We start from the raw sequence: 19,669 nt of genomic DNA on the forward strand, positions 1-19,669 counted from the left end.
GAGAACTTGCATGTGGTCACACTCAGACTGACGCTCCATCCACTTGAAGGCAGTTTCAAGGCCGGCAAATGCTTCACTAGATGATGGTTCTGGTCTGCTTCAACTTCGACATTAAGGTCATCTTCTTCTCAATACTTACTTCTCTCACAGTTTCAATAAGTTCATCATCATTTAGAATTTGAAACCCAAGGTCTGACACACCACCCATTTTGTTGTATCCTCTCTCAGCACTAACTTCTGAACATCCAGGAATTTTCAAAAGAATGTTTCTTAATGTTTCTCAAGTGACATGTCATCCTCATCTTCTCCTGTTTCTTCCCTTTCCTTTTCTTGAGCTTCTTTTCCCTTTTTCTCCTTTTCCTTCTCTTCTTCAATTGATCTGAAAGATTCTGAAATTCTGAAAGCGATTCGGATAATCAGGGATTCGGTTAGTCGGAGTTCAGATAATTGGAGTTGTACTGTAATTTAATAGGCCGTGCAAAAGAGTCGTGTGGTGCCCATATCAGGTATTTTGATTTAATTTTAGTGCCAGCCATCCTTTTCCTTCATTTTAGATATGCATAAGCTGCAAGTTTTTAAATGTGCCTAATGTTCTCCGGGTTATATTAATCCATAATGAATATTAGAAAACTTTTTAATTTGAAAGTCATTTCACTGAAGCTAATCTTATCAGAATCTAATTTATATATCTAATTAATCTTATATATCTAATTAATATCTGAAGTTCCTAAGAAAACTGAAAAGTAAACTACTGCATTTATGAACAAACACGCACATACATAATTATGTTTAAAAACTTAATTTCATCACAGTAAATCAGAAATTTAGTACTGATTTAGGCATCATAGCCTGTAGATAATCCGAAAATGAATACAAGTTTTCTGCCCGTTAACCTGGACTTAAAGATGCTTATGTGAAACGCTAATTCATAACCGTAAATAAAAATTTAATTTACTGCTTAAAAGAAATTTCTAGAAAGCTTCCTTTTTGTTAAAGATTAAGTTTTTTCAACCTTATCTACTGATTGCTATTTTTTTTATCTATTATAATTTCTTTTAGGTAATCTAAGATCTTTTATTGTCAATATAAGAAAAATAGAAAAGAAATATGGAATCGAAATAGCATATTATTTTTGGAAACAATTAAAACTGATTTCCATGTCTGTCTGTCTCTTCTCTTTCCGTTTATGTATACATCAATGTTAATGATACATAGCTATTTATTTATTTTGGGCATTTGCATATTTTACTGATTATTGCTATTTTGATGCATTTTAATTACTTGAAATTCTTTCCTTTCATAATGATTGTTAAATCTTATAAGAAATACTGGCATTTTCGAAACTTATAAAATCTGACCTTCAGGTGTTAAACAAACGCCCGCCATGTGTTTCCTGACGCATATTGTAAATATGCATTTGGAAAATCAAATTAAGTGCAAGCTGTCCACACAGATTTGCAGGAAAACAATTCAACGCTTTCAGGATATTTTCTCAAACTTGCATATTACTTTTGAAATCCCAACATGAAAGCATTGCTAGTAGTAGCTTTTCTCTGCCTTCTCGTGTCGCTGGTAAGTGAAATTTTGTTTTCTTTACTAATCTGAATCCACTGGCATTAAAAAGCGAAAATTATGAAATTGCAGTTAAGAAGTTTTCCATCATTTAAACACTTTTCATATGAGAAATTAATTTGGGTTACATTAGAAATCATAAAATAAAGAACCAAAATTTAGTTTATTTATAAAAAAAGACATTTTCATCCGTTTGCTGATTTTTTTATAACACAGTTTTTTTTTAAAAAGCTCGCTTGTTTATTAAAAAAAATTTTTGTGGCCTATTTATTTATTCTGGTGACACAAAAGAAAGAAGACTGGTTTTTAAAGTATAGTAATTTTGAAAAGTATTGTTAATACAAGTATGCTTACATTCATTAATATTATAATAATTATTTAACTCACTACCTTTTGAAAAATTTCAGAGTTATTGGAGAATAATATTTGTCAATTTTGTAAAATTGACAAATATTACGTTGATTCTTGTTGTTTGACCCCAGTAATCATTAGTCGGAGTGTTATTTTAACCTAAACTTGAGAACTTCAAAACTTATTACGGAGAAAGACACTTTTATTTCTTTCTAAAAATCTTGTAAGAAAAATCGTTTTTCAAAGTATCTTTGTGATAAACTATTTATTTTACAATATAGTAACAAAGAATTTATATAACTATAATGTGGGAATTATCATTATAATGAATTTCCTTTCTAAAGTATACCCAACAGCGGTCGAGCGGTAAAGTCGCTGAACAGTGGTAGTTCGGTCCAAGGTTCTAATCCCGCGAAAGGCTGGTTGAACGAGCGGTTTCGTATTTTTCTCCATGTGTAAGATGTAAAAGATCCAGCTTTTCCTAAAGAGCCCTCCACGAAGGCTTTGCCGTAATCACATAAACCAAACCTTTCTAGGCTACAGTTTTATAATAAGTTGAATTTTTTTGTAAAACAATAACATTTTAAAATTTACCTAGATTCTTAGCTGAAGCTACCGAAATATATTAAGAAACATAGCAGTTTTAAAATTAGCAAAACTAGTCTTAAATTGAGAGTGACTGTAAAATATATAATTGATTACGATCTGATGCTTAGATCACTTCAAAAAATTTGCAGAATGCTAAAGGTTGATACCATAAACGTGTTGCTTGAGGAAGAGAGACTTGCGTCAGTTGATCTCTCAAAATGCATAAGACCGTTTTACAAAATTTTAAATCAGTGAAAATTATCTTCGCTTCCTTTTACTGCCAACAGAAAATTTTCGAGAGTAAAATAATTAAATAGTGAACTTTTATTCTCTTTCGTTCTTAAAACATATAAAATTAATTACAAATCTCTAACAGAACTTTAGTTTCATTAAGAGCAAGATTTCAGAATATTTGTGACGACGCTTCAAAATGAGATTTATGGATTGAAACAGAAGGTGCGCCCTTACCTACTGATTTTTCTCGGAGCACAAAATAAGATTTTAAGAACAATTTTATGGCATTTTAGTTATAATAATGAAATGTTCCTTAATTCACTACCCTCCTTTCTGCCTGTTTCCGCCACGATGTTCGCTACGCTCATTCCAAAATTTATGTAGATTTGAGTGGCAAAAATTTTTACTGTAAAGTTCAGAGATTTACAAATAAAAGAGAATAGTTCTCTGTCCTGACGATCGAAGAAAACAGATGATTGGAAATGCTTAAGTTGTACTGAGAATACTTTAGACTGAGGTTAGATCCGGTTTGGCAAGAGTGGGTATTAAAGATTTTCTCACTGTCTAGGCAGTTGTGTAGTCACAAGTGGTGAAGTAGAATAAGCTTAAAGTGTTTTAGTTTTGTGCTTATTTGTTTGTTTGATGGTTATATATTCTAGTGATGATAATTCACTGAACGTAACAAACGTGCCCCACTAACGGCCGAACGGTAAAAGTCATTGAACACTGGAAAATTTCGATCTAGACTCAATTTCAGGCGAACGGGCTGGCTGCATAGCCGTTTTCGTGGTTTTTCTCTAGTTTCCTTTAAGTCTCTAGTTTCCTTTAAGTCTTCCACAAAAGCATCCCTTCCCTTAAGCAGATAACCCTTGTATGCTTTGTCATAATCAAATAAATGAAGCCGCATTTTTATATAAATTGACACTGCTAAGTTAAATGGAATCCACAACAATTATTACAATATATAAAGCCGATAATAATCGATCTGCACGAATTAAAATATTTCAATGATAAAGAGAAATGTTTACAAAAGATTACAAATTATTTTCTTGAAAATGATACCGAGCTTTCCAAAACATTTAAAGAATGTTAACAAAAGGAGGACAAATTTCAAAGGTATTTTTATCACACTATATTTTTCTTTTTATGTATTTTCCAAATGATTTTATAGAAGCATTACTTTATTTATAAAAAAATACGCTATTCTTTATTATTCCTATATTACAAACTTAATTATTACCAAAAATAAAATTTTGAGGGGGCATATCAGGTAAAAATGGAAGATTAAATAGCTTCATATGCAGATCTTTTGCATTTTAAATTGCCAGAAGATTCACTGAATTTAAGCTGGACTTAAAAAGGGGAAGAAAAATGATTCATTTAGTTAAAAGCTTCCAGAAGAAAAGTGAAAAGGCCTATTAGTTTTCCTGCGCATAATTATCTTCTCAGTAACTTCAATTATTTCAAAAGCTTTTATGGAATTTTAAAGAATAACTAATTTATATTATTTCGATTTTAGACATTTTTTCTGAAATGTTTAATGTATCAATTAAAAAATAAATACACTGACTGCCAATAAGTATTTGGAGACCTGTGATAGAAAAGAAAAACTAACTTTATTCAAAATCAATAATTGGTAGAGCCTCCACGAGAGGAAATTACAGCGTGGATCCTCCGGGGCATACTTTCCACAAGTCTTTGTATGACAGCTAGTGGTATTTTCTTCCACTCGGCTTGGAGAAGACATAGAAGTTCTTAACCGATTTTGCACGGGTAGTGCACCCCTGAATTCGGCGATGCAACTCGTCCCAGAGGTTCTCGATAGTCTAGGTTCAGGTCTGAACTCTGGGCAGGCCAGTCCATTCGATGAACTCCATTGGCACCATACCAAGCCTTGGTTAACGCCGAAACATGACAACTGGCATTGTCGTCCTGAAAGTAACAGGGGTCCAACCCGTAAAACTGCCACAACGTAGGAAGCACATTTCCATCCAAAATAGTGCAGTAGGCATCGGAGTTGAACTTACCATGAATGGGGAAAAAGGGTCCCAGCCCATACCAGGAGAAACACCCCCAGACCATAATTTCACCTCCGCCGAACTTGACTATTGGCACAATGCATTCTGGCAGGAGACGTTCTCCAGGTAGACGCCAGACCCAGACCCTGCCATCCGAACGGCAAAGGGTGAACCTTGATTCGTGACTCCAAAGAACCCGTTTCCACTGATCCACGGTCCAATTTCGGTGTGCTTTGCACCACATTAACCGAGCAGAGCGGTTGGACTTTGTGATCAAAGGCTTATGGGCAGCAGCACGACCATGAAAACAAAGCAGATGTGCTTCCTTATGGATGGTATTCATTAAAACAATACTCCCGGATGCCTGTTGAAACTCCTCGCGGATGAGGGCCATCAGTTGTGTGCGGTTCTTCCGAATTTCTCTGGACAGCACTCGTCGGTCTCTATCTCCCAGCTTCGTTGGTCTGCCGACTCGGGGCACATTCCGACAATCACCGCTCACCTTCCACTTCTTGATCACATAGGCCACTGTCGATTTTGGGTACTTAAGATCACTAGATATGTCCTTTAAGGATCGGCCATATTTGTGATACCCGATAATTATACCTTTCTCGAAATCAGAGAGCTCCGAACTGCGAGGTATCTTGCATGCGACTAAAGCCGATGCTGTTTCCTACACGATATATACCGGTGGAGTCCGTGACGTACCTTAGGACCGCAGATATCGTCATTTGCATAGGTGTCCAAATACTTATTGGTAGTCAATGTGGTAATGTTTATAATTCAGCTATTCTCGTCTTCCAAAATTAGAAGCTTATATTAAAGGTTCTTATAGAATATATTGGAAATGCGTTAGAAGGGATTTTTTTCTTTTCTTATTGCGTGCTTTCGTGGTGTAATTGAAAGCCCGTCCGGCTAGCATTCGCGGAGTGTGCGGTGTGGAGTTCGAATCCCGGCCGAGAGCATTGCAGATTTCTTCTGGTTCCCTAGCTTCGAAAGTTTGTTCGAACTAAAATGAAGTGAACGATAATTCGTCATCACTTGGAACTGGCGACTGTTCCCCTTCTCTCTAGTTGGTCTTTAAGTAGGGGAGAAGGTAAGGGATTTTCCTCTTTTCTTATCTTCGTGGTGTAATTCTAAGCACATCCGTTTAGGAATCGGGAGTCAAAGAATTTGAATTCCAAGCGACGGCATGATTATATTTTACACTTTTTGCTCTGAAATAAAACTTAATGACTCCATGACGTAACGCATGTTTTTCATGATAAGAGTTTTTTAGCTATAATTTAATTTTTACATTTATGTTTTCAGTGCAACCAATAGAGCTTCGTGTAGAAATTTCATTTGCTTCTCGATGCGTATAAAATGATAAGGGAAGCTCATACAGTAGCTTTTCTTTTAGTTTTACAGGGAATGCACTGGACAAATTTTATTACACTTGTTGGACGAACTGCAAAGGAAGAAATACAGAGTCTTTCAAATAAGAATATAATTAGTCCGAATTTCAATAAACACTGCTTTTATTAATAATTACGTATCATAGATGTACCCTGCGCAAAAAAAAAAAAAAAAAGAAAAGAAAAAAGGGGGACAGTTCTATATATCCCGTTCTACTGGGCCAACTGACGAAATTCAAATTGCGTTTTTCATGTCTCGAAAGCGCGACTTAGGATAGGTATTAGATTTATACATAGCATTGTTCTAATATAGGTATTTTGACACAAAATTGGACGTTTTCTGAAATGACATGCCATGTTTTTCCATATTTCGATTCTACGAATATAGGGGAGGCGAAATTTTTTTAACTTAGAGAAGCATTGGGCAACAAAATTTAGGGATGGCAAAATTTTTAGAATTTAGGAAGATTGAGTTTCTCCAGCAGCAGAATTTAGAAACCGGAATGCATCGGTTAGGTTATTTTTATGTTTAATCAAAACGCCTATAATTTTTATTGGCATACGTAGTCAGTTACAGTGATTTTTTTTAATTTGAAATTTAGAGTATTTAAATTCAGTTAAGGGAGTCACAACATTCTGAACTTTACTTTTGCTGAAAGCTTCAACGTAGCACTGGAAAATCATTTAAATTCAGTTATGAATTTATTTTTACCTTCAAATTCTAAAGCATGTTTTAGAGAAATATATAGAATGTTGTTATATGTTTTAGCTATAAGAACACTCCATATATTTCTCTAAAAAATATATATTTTCATTTGATTGTTTCCAGAACAAACAGAAAAAGTGAACCCTCCCGCAAATAATATCGGGGAAACACTTTTTAACATATTTTTATTCAAATGAAGAAAGTTCCTAAAGTTTTAATTGGGTGACTGAAAAATCACAAAATGGATTAGCTTCTTCAGGGTTTCAAATGTTTTTTAAATTAAAAACCTGAGGGAGCGTTTTGATAATTAGCAATTTCAGAAAATTTTATAATTCCTTTTCTTTTTAACTACAGTAATTCTTAAAATTATGTTTGTTTTAAAGTATTTATATATTTTTAGAGTCTCGTAAAAGTTATTATTGATTTGGATAGAAAGTTTCGTTTATTTCATGAAGCCTCTTCCACTACGAGCTCGTTGAAAGATAAATAATTTTATGCTTATAAAATGATTCGAAAGGAATTAAACATTTAAAGAGATAAATAAGCTTGCTGTAAACATGAGAAATCATTTAAAAGTTGTTTATAAAATTTTCTCTCTTAGATTTCAGCGCAGGAAATTAAAAGATGTGAAGTTCAATCTCACTGCGCCGCAGATGAATGTTGCATTAAACGGCGCAAGTATGACATTCCAAGATGCAAGAAACGAAGACGTCAAGGTAAGTATTTAAAAGTATCTTGAGCCTCTGCAATCGTCTGTTATTTGTCCATGCAGCAGGCAGAACAAAGCTATTACCACTAAAAGGAAATGAATGAGCAAACACCTTATTTTTATGTCGATAGCTTCCTTAAAAAATTCCAGTGTTAGTAACTAATGCGTTACGTGAAATTAATTTTTCTGCAATTTTTGAATTCGCTTTTAAGAATCTTTATCTCCCAGACTGAAACATTAATCCGCATTTTACCTAACAGTCCGGCATTAACAAAAACGTAAAAACATATTTATACTGACTAAGTGATAAATATTTACGAAATTAAAGCCATATACATTAGCATATTGTTGTTTTAATTTGCACTTATACCGCACTTGGACAGAAATTTTTGCTTAAATGAGATTTGTGAAAAAAAATTCATTTTTGAAGCGCAAGAAAGAGAAGGAATCACTAAATGCTTATGCTAAAGTAAATATTTGAAACAGTGCAGCAAGGCAAATCCCCGCTCAGCAGAGCACATATGTATTAGAAAAATGAACGAAGAGAGTATTGTTTCACCAAAGAAAAAGGATTTGCAATAAAATGGGGTCTCTTACCATAAGAAATTATTTTTTTACTCATTGGGGGCTGAAGTTATCTAGCAAGAAAAGTCTTTGGGGATCCGGATGGTCACGAACTGCCAGATTATTATTACATTAGTAAGAGTATAGGGTTTCCCTTAATTTGCATAACAAATTATTTTAAGTTTGGTATCTTTCCTGAACTTTTATTTCCCTCTCGCATTTCCTCACCATGATGCAAATTTAAAGGGAAGGGAAGTGAGTATTTAACCGGACGAATCTTGCAGTTTAATCAGAGCGTGATTTCACTAGCCAGCGCACGTTACTATTTTGTCCTTGTTCTTACGCGAAGAAGCTTCTGATACGCCTTTTTGGTCATTTAATAAGTACATCGCCGGAGAGCTTTTTGAATTAGCCTCATTAGCTTTAAATTAAATTGTTTTTCCAGCACTACTCTTTATCTTTGAATTTATTGTGAACTATTCTTAAGTTCTACCACAAGTCGTCGGTGTTTTAGTAAGCATGAAGTGTGTGCATTTTATGTTAATAGTTGGAGAAATAATAAAGGGTTATTTTACGCTTCTTCTGTGCCGGTATTCTTTTACGCCTGTATGAGAAGTTGCCAGGTTATCTCGTAAGATCATTTCAACTTTACGATAGCAAAAAAGAGTGAGATTTTACAACAGGAACACTAGATTACCCTCTCGTGTTGCTTAATAGGGATGTGGGGATCATTTTGCCTTTTATTTGTAAGTACGTGTGAAAACCTTTCACTTGTGTAAACTGAAATATGTTAATTTTTCAATATGAGAAGCATTAATATTAAAAGATACTTAAAAGTTATGAAACACAAGATCCTATTTTGTGGCAAATTTTCCTACCACTATTTTCACGAAATTGATCTTATTTTAACTACTGCAGATGCAGAAGGAATAGGCACAATATACAGCTGTAGTAAGATAATAGCATGAGAGTCTGGGTTGAATAGTTAACACGAAATATGAATCACAGTATTTTTGACAAATGTGGGAATTAGAAAGATTTTTCTTGTGCGTCACAGAATCATAGTATAAGACGTTAACGGATATGTCAGACAAGGTTGGGATCATTAAAAGTTGGATCAGTTCTGTGATTTATTTAGATTTAAATAATAATCAAATTCATTCTTTGCATGTGATGTTGTGATTAGGGTATCAGTCTTACTGAAGACCAAGGTTTGATTTTTTGTAAGTATAAAATGAGTTTCTTAACAAATGCCTCTTCTAAACTTCTGACATTTTTAAGCTATAAGAAGTATCCATGACTGAAATATAAAGCTTTTTCATAATCGTTGTAATTTGGATATAACAAAATCTTCGAAAAAAATGGTTTCAAATGCCATAAACATTTTAAAATACAGTAGAGCCTATCGTATTTAAAAAGACAGACATTTACCGCAGCATTTTGAAGCCAATTAAATTATATTGATCAAAACCATTAATATCAGTACGAGGAAGTATCCTAAAACACTTCCAAAAAGGTGGATGGTCAGCTTCTTCAAAGTTTCAAGGAATTTTGGCTGCCAAAATCTCCAAAAGTTAAAAAAAACCGCACATTAATAAGCAATTAGGAAACAATAAAAAACATAGCGACCATTTCAGCCTTTTTCTAGACACGTTATGTTGGGTATCCCTCAACGTATTCACATCTAAGTTATATTTGCTAATTTTAGATATTATGTTTGCAGCAAACATTAAATAAATTCCTGTTACGAATCAACGTCCTATATTCTGTCTTACAGACAAATTACTTTTCATTTTCTCCTTGATCCACTACTGTAAGTTTCTAGAGCTGAAAAAACTTGAAATAGTAAACGTTACTTTTCCAATATTGGTTAATGCTCGAATTCCTAATGTCTTATAGGAGCCCTAAAGTTTAAAAACTAGCTTGAGAAGCAGCCTTCAAGGTATATTGCGGTGTAAAAAGTATATTTAAGCAATACTTTAATCATTACTAAATGCGATGAATACAGTTGGTGACAGTAAGATATGAAGGCAATTAATTAGAGTAATTTTAATTTTATGTGTTCAGCGGCACTTCAGATGACGTATATATGGCATGGATTGAAAAATGATCAACATAATAAACTCGGCCTGCGCCTTAGGAGCTGCAAGCAAATTACTTCTCACAATATGTGCTCTGTTAAATTAGTTTTACTCTCTTGTTCTGCAGCGAGCAAGTTATATTTCTTAATACTGTATTAACATTGAAGAACAGTATGTCTTCTTGTACAAGGTTATGAAGAAGCTTAGAGATAAATATATTCTCATGAGAAAGAAAATATTGTAAAGGATTTAAGCCATTTAAGAAAAAATAATAAACAATCGGGGCCTGAGCGAAACAGCGGTATCCCAGCCAAACTTAGATGAATAGAGTGGCTTATCTGTTAAATGGATTGCCTCAGAATCGGCCTGAAAAAATGGGACAAGCAAATTAATTTGCTAGGTTAAAAATAATTGAGTCTTTCACTCCAGTAGAATCAAATTAAGTTGAACTTAAAATCTTTGAGACTATAAACACCTTTTGCAATGTTCCACGATTTTGCATTGGCCTAGGAAGGAATTAAAAGTATCCTTTTTTTATAGATTGTAAGAAATCTCGTTCTGCGTAGCGAATGATTTGCATACGACAACAAAGGCCATCGTCGAGCGAATGGCATTCGTTATGCTAGATGCCACTGCCATGTATAACTACTTTAAAACATGAATATAGTCTGCTAACAAATGTAGTGAGGAGTTAGAAACGATGTGTTATAAGCATTTACTTTTGGGTTTAATACAAGTATGAATTTGTTTTAAAGTTCTTATTTTTAAAAATATTTTTATCTTTTTATATAAAAATATTTTCCAATTAATTTTGAGTATTAAGCATGCCTAAAAGTTTGTAATTTGTACTATAAAATAGAGTTTCTAAACAACTGTCATTTTGAAAGCTTCGTTTTCTTGAAGCATAAGGGTATATATTTAAGACCACCTGTATGTATTTTTCTTTTTTTTTCCCATGTCTCCTAGGTAAGTGCACCTCTGTCTATTTTCGTCTGTCAGAAAGTATATAAAGTTTCATTCTTAATGAAAAGATAGTTATGGTTTTTGATCTTTTAAGAAGGAGTCTAAATTAATGGTGAATTTAAACATATCTGTTTAAAATTTGAATACGATACTGAATATTTTAACAAAATGAATGACAAAAATGCAAAAAATTAATGAGCTGCAACGTTGCTTCTGACGAAATTTGGTTCTGCCTACAACTTCACGATGGTTATATCCGTATATAGCGAATTTTCAGTTGCAACAGCATGACCGTCGCATTATGCCTCTCCGAACAACAAAGATATTGGTTAGCCCCCTGAGGTTATAACTTGGGGTGTTAAGGGATTTTATTCCCATACCCGCCTAATACACACTATCTGTATATCAGCCACAGCTTCATCGAAAACTCTGGAGTCTTTCGTGCTGCCTTTCCTTCTACGGCTAAATTTCAACTAGTTAATGAGCTAACTTACGTGGCACGCAACGTTCAGAAGTTCTTCATTGCCCACCATATCTCACTGCTGTCTTGGACCTCTCTTTCTCGATATGGCGCCTGTCGAAACGTCTGGTAGATGACTGGCAAACGAATGGCCCAGCATCCATCATCTATGGCTATTTCAGATGAACATTGGCAATGTACGGGAAAACAGTATGAATTGATATACCCTAAGCATGCATTCAAAGTCTCTTTCAGTGCCAAGGCGTACCGCTGATGTACTGCAGACCATGACGGCAACACAACATATTATTTCTTTGTGTTTCGCAAGTCTAATAAGGATAAAATTTTAATCAATTTGCCTAATATTGTATCTCTTATTATTTGTCTTTAAATATAGCTCTGATATGTCGTGTACTTCATGATGTAGCTTTCTGAATGGTGTTCTAGAATCACTGATCTAATTGTTAGAATGCGTGCTTTTCTTTCTTTCCGTTTTTCAGACTTTCATGCTTCACTTTCAGATGCTTTCATAGATAAATAGTTCTATTCTGTGGCCATTTTGGAATATTCGAATGCGAGGTAAAATGCCTCTTTCTTGGAAAAATGGTACAGATTGGTCACTTGTTGGCAAATTAAAAGCTGTTAACAATTTTTGAAATAAAAATGGATAAAAATACAATGATAATATGTGGCTTAGTTCTTTTTCTGATATATGAACTTCAAGCTACCATGCTTAGTATAAGGGTTAGGTAAGTACCGTTTAAATTTGTAAATGTTTTAATTTTGTGCTTAAATCTTAAATTTTATCTCTTCTTGTCCTACTTTCCCACGGAACACCATTTGAGAAGTTCTGCTTCGTATAATATATCTTTATGCATTTGATAAAACATACTTTTTTATTTCTTTATATTTTATACAGGTCAGTTTTGCTTTGTGGTTGATAAAATGAGGGACATAATATATTATGACCATCTCTGCCCATGCGCAGATGGTATGGAGTGCAGACAGCTATTCGGGGTAAGTAACATAAATATTTTTAGCATGCTAATTCAGAGTGCAAGAATTAAAAAAAAAGCATCACGTTTCATACGCGGTAAAACATGGATGGACTGTTGCATTCCTACATGCAAGTTGTCATGATTTAGGTGACCGCAGGTTCGGTTGCTAGTTGGAAGGCCCGTGGTTTCAATTAGGGAAAAAGCATAATTTATTTTTTCCATTTCCTGACAACGAAACATCTAATAGATTCTAAAGCCTAGTACAGTGCTAAAGACCTGATTGAGATAAAGAATGAAGATTTTTAAAGAAAAGAATGAAATGATTAAAAAAAAAATACTGGTTTGACAGAAATCAGATTTTAGAAAGTTTCAGTACCCGTAATAATTTCCGAGTTATGTAATTGTTTTATATCTCAAGAAAAGTTTTATTCCTTTCATTATGTGAATTTTGTATTCAGGTAAAATAGTGCCAACATTTACATTTTAGTTGAAGCGTTTAATACTTTACTTGAATTTATTTTATTTTAGTTCTACAAAAATATTTGTTGCGAGCTTCGTGCATAAGACTTTCAGTGAAAAACATGTACATATATGTCTTGAATACTGTATTCCCTCACGTAACACCTTTACCTTTTCCAGCGCCAGGTTCTAAAAATAAAAATAAAAAAAAAAAAAAAGTGTCGCCTCCTCACTGCATTCAAAATAGAGATGGACAAAACCACTCTTTTATGGGATCGATTAGAACTGTTCGCTCACTGACGTGAATCTGTTGTTTTTTATGATTCTTCGCTTACTAACAATAAATTTGATGGTAAAGATTTGGAATAATGGATGAATCAAGACAGGTTAGTGAGGATGGAGTAAAAGCGGAGAGAATCGAACGAGCAGTTCGATCAGGATCAGTTACCGGGAATAGAGCCAAGAGCGAAATAACACACTGAACTGATTTCTTTCAATCGTAGTTCTGGGATATCACACGGGAGTCGACAGGGGAAAACCTGTGAAGCTTCTGGCGATCTGTACCTAGGCAATCTCGACCACGAAAGCATATAATCAGTCTTCACAGGACTAGTACTACCGTTCATTCGGTGGATGGTACCGGCTCGGCAGGGACCGTACTAGTACTATCTTGTATGTCCCTTGGCTGTGAGGCCGGTACATTATTAGATATTGTAGCTATCTTTGGGAATTTGATTCCAGTCGTACTCTAGAGGGAGACTGACAGAGTGTATGGTCACCATTATGAATTTATTTTTTTGCGACCAGAGTGGTTCACGGAAGCACAGTTGTCATCGTTACTTTTATTGTCTGAGCGTTCAGTTTCGTCCAATGCTTTCTATAAAGCCGAAGGGGGACAGAGAGGTCTGCGTCCGCTTGATGGTCATCGGAGGGCTGGACGCAAAGCTTGAAAGGTGAAAGCTAGGGCAGAAGTTCGTCTCTGGTGTTCTGTAGTTCTGAGATTCCCGGAAATTTCTTTTCTACATAGACTAACAATAAAATTTTGGAATAAAATTATTTCAAGAAGTTGGGGAATGATAAAAATTTTATTCACTTTTAACATGGGAGAATAAACATTATTTTCACCCCTAAAATGAGAGGTTGTCACGCTTCCAACTCCTTCCGATCTTTTTCGTCAATCAGACGTTCTCTCGCTCAATAAAATGATTCAGTTCGTGAATGAATGGCAGATTTCTATCTCTGGTGCATTTCCATCGAAAGTAGAAGTGAACTATAAAAAGGATAAAACATCGTTTTCTGGAATTGGAGTAAATTTGTGAAGCAAAGTGAATTGGTTCTTTGAGTCAATGCCGAAGCGGATCGTACGACGTTAGTTCAGAGAACGAACTCCCCTAAACTTTAAAATGTATTTGTCCAAGACGTGATTGTTTTCGTTTTACTGACAAAGACAAACCTCGAAAACTACTTGCGTAGGTCACTCTGAATAATTCCCTTTTAATTGCTGAACTGTAAGCAAGAACCGACCCATTGCAGCTAGGCAAACACGAAATGATATTCAGTCTGTGATGTTGTTAAGTCAACTGCACATTCCCCTTTTTTATTTATCCGTGGATGATTTGAGGCCTAAGGAGTAATACAGACAACAATTAGAACGAATGAGATTTAAGTTACAGGGAAGGAGAAATGAAGATATCTTATTAGATATTGTAATGCTAATATTATTTTGCATGCCTACTTGACTGTAGATTTCTTAAAAAATATTGGGATAGTTATCAGTTGTTTATCCATGACACCGTCTTACCGAGCTTTCCAGAAATGAAATTAGTAGCATGATTTGTTCTTCTCAATTTTCTTATGATAAAATAAGTAAAAAGAGAGAGAGAGAGAGATAAATACGGTAATTTAGTCTTTTCCTTATTAAATAAGTGCAAAATTCACTATGTAGCGTTAATTTATGATAGAAGGATATTATAGCAAGTTTTTTCCTTTTACTGTTTGTCGATGTTGTTTTCAACATACGGCGGCTATAAAGTAAATTAACCTATTAACGTTAATCTCAGGAGTACAGAAAGAAAGAAACTGGCAGCAACTTTATGATAACTTAGGGTGAGATGCATTTCTGATGTATGAAAACAGAGATATCATATGCATTCCATCTGCAAGAGTTAACAAAATCTTATCTGAAAATTTTTAATGTAAACACCGAATTTAATAAGCTGTGTGTAATGAAAAATAAATTAGGTGTTGGAACGAAATATTGTAGAACGGAAAACAATAGAGTTATGCATCTTTAAACAATAAGAAGCGATCAAACCAATACCCACGACAGGAGATTTGTCCTAAATTCGCAGATGAGGCTATAGCACTGTAGCTGAGTTACAGCCGTCCTGATAGGTATAGTGGGTAGGGATGCTGGCTATTGTACGGATGGCTTGGCTTTGAATTGCAGATAAGGCATGGGTGTTTGTAACAAAGTTGCAGGAATATAATAATGTTTGTAGTATATTTCTGGAATCGAAGAGTTTTTGATACTGGCGAGTCAGAAGTTCTTTCGAGTGGTTTGGTGGTAGGAGTAGGAATGTGGATGACTCTCGTATCATCCTCCGGGATGTTCTCCATCAAAACTGGATTGGAACTGCTCAATTATTTCGGTGGAACCTAGTTGACCAATACGAAATTGACCAATTTCGGTGATACGAAATTCTGGTGTCTCATCTACTTTTGTATGTACTTGTAGTTGAGTCATGAAAGCGTAAGTCGACAGAAATAAAGCTCGTATTTTCCCATTTTCTGCTCTGGCTATGCATTAACGAAAAAGGAATGTGATTTTGCAGAAGAAAGTTTTGAACATATGTAACTGTGCTACGTTGAAGGTAATAAATAATGCTACAAAGTCATTGCACATATTTCGTCGCATTCCTAATACATGAGGAAATTGAGCAAAAAGAATGATTTAATGCAGACACTACTGCGCGATTCTAAAGTGATGGATTGGAGAAAAGCTTGAGTTCTTTCCGCATTCCTGATTTCTGGATTACTTACACACGGAAGAAACGATTCAAACCGCTATGTAGTACCAGAAAATATCATTACGAAATTGAATGTGAAAATGTTATTAAGAGCAAGGAGAAAATCATTGAGGGCCCAAGGACAGAAAGTGCATAATAAATAAGAATTATTAAAGTCAATAATAAGAATATTATTCATGATCTTAAATTCTAAATATAATAATGCTACTAAGGTACGTGAAATGCATGTGAAAAAAATTGTAGGTGTTTCTTTTTATTGTTATACTTATTGCTTGATAATAGTAAGGTATCGTAAGACTGAAAGTGGCAATTTATATTTTACTGCATCTCCAGAGCTCAATGTGTTGATAAAAAGTAAATATGTCTGTAAAGTACAAAAACAAAAGCACAGTGAGTACAATGGTTATCTGACAATTCAAAGGTTATTTAATGTTCAACTTTTATCATAGAAATGTAGGACAGGCAGCTTAAATTTTGGATGAGTACATTTCAGTAAATGTAACACATATGAATTATTAGTTTTTGATAAGCTGTATTTGCAGTTATAAAAAAAGCTAATTCATTAAGTTTAGGCCCACCAGCGGCCGAGCGGTAAAGTCGCTGAACACTGGCAGTTCGGTCCGAGGTTCGAATCCCGCGAACGGGCTGGCTGCATGGGCGTTTTCGTGGTTTTCCCCATGTGTAACGTGTATACGAGCCAGTTCCCCTTAGAAAGTCCTCCACGAAGGCATCCCTCCCCTTAGGCAGATAGCCCTAGTGTGCTTTGCCATAATTAAATACACCACACCATCATTAAGTTTATTATAATAAGCTACATTATTGTTAGTTATTTTAAAATTTATACTTTAAGAATTTCAATCTAATGCTTCTAAAGCAGATTCTTATTTCTTACAGAAGGAAATTTAATTCCTCACCAATAACTTCTAAACACGACCAAAATTATGTTTAAAGTTTATATAAAATAGTGGCATTTTAAAGTTATGAGAGTACTCGTACAAATGATCCCGCGTACAGTTGTACCGGTAAGAACTTTAATAGAGAGAACATATCGAATTAACATTTGGTGTAAATGAGAAGCACTGTTTCCTTAAATCGTCTTTCAGTAATTTTCACTTACATCGTATTAATTCGTAAGTTTCACGTACATCAAATGCTGAAAACTTTCAGGTTTTATATTACACGAAAAACGGTGTTTTTTTCATTTCACACACGCATACATGTTTCGGGAGCATTTGGGCTAATAATATTTAAAAACAACATAACTTTAGAATTTCCGACAGACAGTCTCGCGCCCTGAAGATAAAAATGTGTTATTCTGTACAGTGTTGCCACTTGTGAAATCACTGAGTTTTTTAATCAGAAATTCATTTAAATTTTACAGAATATTGAAGAGATAATAAAAAAATCGAAATTCAAAATTTGGTCCTGTAGGGGCCCATATTCGGGTGGAGGACTATGTTATTCAAAATTTGATGATTCTAGGTACTGTTGATTTTTCATAATGCGAGAAACATACATACATTCATGCAGATTTTTCATTATTATCCCAAAGAGGCATTAGCGTAGAAGGGCTATTAATTTCAAAACGGCATTTTGCGTCGAATCACTAAAAGCGTTGAATCACTTTTCAGACTGCTGCCACCGAATATTATCGCTCTGTAGTATATTTAAAAAATTAAATTATGAAGAACCAGCATGAACGTATGTATATTTCTCGCAACGTGAGAAAACAGCAGTTCCTAATGCCATCAAATTCTGAATGACTTAGTCCTCCACCCTAATATAGGCACCTGGAAGCACGAATTTTGAATTTTGAATTTGTTTTATTATCTGCCTCATATTTTAGGAAACTTTAATAATAAACTTTAATGATGATAATGAACTGAACGATTTTAAAGCGAGCAGTGGCAACATTGTACATAATTAAACATTTTTATCGCCAGCATGCGAGACTGTCTCTAGGAAATTCTAAAGATGTGCTATGTGTAAATATTTTTAAGCCACATTCTCTATAAACTTGTATGTGTGTGCAAATAAATAAAATGCCCCTTTGGGTGTAATATAAATTGTGACAGATTTCAGTTAAATATTTCTTTAAATATAATACCGGGAGATAATATATAGTGGCAACAATCAGAACAGTGATTCAACGCTTTTAGTGATTTGCTGTAAAATTACCTTATAAAAGAAAATATCTTATAAACTTATATGGCTAGTAAATGCAGACTCTTATGAAGTACTGTTTATTTTTATTCTAGCGTTACGCCCGGTGTACTTAGAAGAAAATATCTATATGAAGCAAATGAAATGTTCTGCTCTCCTTTAATAGCATGAGAACTTATGATGCATATTCAAGACTGAAATTTCTGTCTAATAAATAATTTACTACATATGAATGTCTCCTTTATTTTGTGTTATTTTTGGGGTATTTATATAAGTTAAAATAATTTTGCTGAAGTTATTTAAAAGACTTAGTAGGAATCTTGAATTTAAACATATACCTATTTGAAGTCACCATCCTCTTAAAACTGTGCACTATATTTTTATAGGCTTGAAACTGATGCTCAGAATATATGACACAACGTTATATTCTAAGAAAAGGAAAGGAATGTCTTAGTTAAATACCCACACCTTTTAACTCTAACAAAGTTTTTTTATACCTTTGAATACTTTACCTTACACGTTTTGACACTTTTTAATACCTTTTAATACTAACTCTACAAGTTAAGTAACACTTATTATAATTAACATAAAAATAATGTTAATAATTTACCTGCGTATTCAAGATGTTTAATTTAGAGAATAAGCTCTTTTGGTTACGTAAATTCAATCAGTATTCAAAAGAAAAAGAATCTACTTTTTTTTTTTACTTTTACACTGCTAAGGAGGACTACTGGCCGGGAACAAGCCCTTGCATCATGATGTCCACCCTGCAGAATCCATAACGGCATTTATTGAGTCTAAATATTAAAAAAAAAGTTACAGTGTCACATCTAGATAAGCGATACAAAGGACTATCTTGCATACAAAGGACTATCTTGGATACATATGACATTCTTGATTGCACAGATTTAAACAAAACAGAATTAGTTAGAAGTACAGTGCTGCATGGATACAAAACTGGTTTGGATAAAACAAAATTCATTAAAATTCAAGACTAACAATGGAATTTCAAGCCTGCACTTGTACATCACACTGACTGACTATTATACAACTACACACTTACTATTATTTCACACATTACTAAAAAACATATTATGAAACACATTGCTAGAATACTGAACAACACATTGACAAAGTATAGCTGATACTACAAATAAGAAACAAACACCATATAAAATGCGCGTATCAGGAAAGTAGACAATTCTGTACACGGCGCTGAACTATAACGCTTAAACTAATGAAAAGAACACTAAATAATTTGGGAACAATCGCAGTGAAAATTAGGAAGATAATAAAGTGTAGCAGAAATTTGATGCTGAGTCAATTCAAAACATTAAGTCCAACAATACATTTCAATACATATTTACAAAGTTCTAC

General features: G+C 34.0%; 1 long non-coding RNA gene across 1 annotated transcript; it reads left to right on the forward strand.

The window, feature by feature from the left end:
* Nucleotides 1-1,423: 1,423 nt before the first annotated feature.
* On the forward strand, nt 1,424-18,521 carry LOC118181614 (uncharacterized). The gene is made up of 4 exons (XR_015039463.1): nt 1,424-1,572; nt 7,468-7,582; nt 12,563-12,660; nt 18,388-18,521. It is a non-coding gene; the product is annotated as an uncharacterized LOC118181614 (long non-coding RNA).
* The last annotated feature ends 1,148 nt before the right edge of the window (nt 18,522-19,669 follow it).

This window comes from Stegodyphus dumicola, chromosome 1 (genome assembly GCF_044657685.1).
Source record: "Stegodyphus dumicola isolate Sdum_Otavi_A_Nest chromosome 1, ASM4465768v1".
In the NCBI taxonomy this organism is placed as follows: domain Eukaryota; kingdom Metazoa; phylum Arthropoda; class Arachnida; order Araneae; family Eresidae; genus Stegodyphus; species Stegodyphus dumicola.